Source organism: Silene latifolia, chromosome X, assembly GCF_048544455.1.
Source record: "Silene latifolia isolate original U9 population chromosome X, ASM4854445v1, whole genome shotgun sequence".
Lineage (NCBI taxonomy): Eukaryota > Viridiplantae > Streptophyta > Magnoliopsida > Caryophyllales > Caryophyllaceae > Silene > Silene latifolia.
This window is the reverse complement of record NC_133537.1, coordinates 259,875,180-259,876,627: the sequence shown is the minus strand read 5'-3', so window position 1 is coordinate 259,876,627 and position 1,448 is coordinate 259,875,180.

Below are 1,448 nucleotides of genomic sequence, written 5' to 3'. Positions count from 1 at the left end.
GGAAGAATCGGACGCAGTACAATGAGAATGTTTGCTTATCAATATTCATGGCTGTTAATTATGCTGTCTGGCAGCAGCATAATTCAGCACGTTTAGAAGGAGTTATCTTACGATCTACTGTATTGTTCACTCAGTGTAAAAGCCTGATGAAAATCAGGCTCCTAAGTCAGCTAAGTAGAGTCAAAGGGTCTAGGGATAGAGATTGGATTACTAGCCTTATAAGCTAAGTTATGATGTATCTTGTTTACTTGGTTTGAGCTTAATGAGAATTACTTACATTTCACCAAAAAAATATATGGGATATATTATACAATTATTGTATCCCTTATACCTTATTAACATTATATATTTGATACAACTGTATTTTTTAGATTCTTGGTCGTCAGCTGAAATTGAAAGAAGTTCAAGTTCAGGTGCTAGCGCCTGTCCGGTGACCGTGTAGTATTCAGTCCTCAACGTATTGTAGTTATGCTTAACCATTTGTAGGTCATAGTAATTAAAATCCAAAACATCAAACTTATACAAATCCTGCAGAAATTTGATAGCTTTTCTCGCACAGTTTTGCTGAGATGGGCCTAAAAGTTTCGACGGTGATCCGATAATTTTTAACATTTCTGAAGGCGCACCAAGGCCTTTTATTTGAACGTATGCTCTTTGTTCGTCTTCAGTTACTGCGTGAATGCCAAATTCCGCAGTAGGCAGCTTAAGTTGCTTTAGTATATCATTTAACATAATCTTTATGTTAACTTCAACTGGACGACGTTGTATTTCGGATGAATCTGAAACAAATAAAATAATAAAATCAGTGTAATTTTATATAAGATTTAATCAGTCTTATATATTGAACATAAACGTGAAGATGCATGAGATAAATAGTAACGAAGTAAAACTAATTTAAAAAGTATAGATGAAAAATAATACCCATTACGATATGTCCTGCTATGCTTATCGATTTTTAATCGGCAATTCCATGATTTGTATTTATATAGAAATTTAAGTGCATGCGAAATTAGCTGGTGTGTTAATTCGATTGCCATTTGGAATGCACGTGTCTGTTTATTGTTCTTTCATAAAATGACATGTTAAACAATCGTAAATTTTGGATAACTTATGTTTTTATTTCTATCGAAACTGGATTTATATGAGTATGCAATATTAATTGTATGTTATTTTGTTTGTCACTTGGAGTGTACGTTTATGTTTATTGTTTTTTCATAAAATAACGTGGCAAGCAATCCTAATTTTGGGTAACACAATCTTCGGTTTTTTTTTGAAAAAAAAGATTTATATGAGTCGATAATAGTTATGTCTATAGTATAGATTTTCCGTAGAAGATGATGTAAACGCGAGTGATTTAGCAGTCAGAAAATGGTTTTTACCTAATAGTATTGATGTACTATTTTTCCTGGAGTTTTTTTTATTGGTGTTGTTATTAGTTAAACATGTGT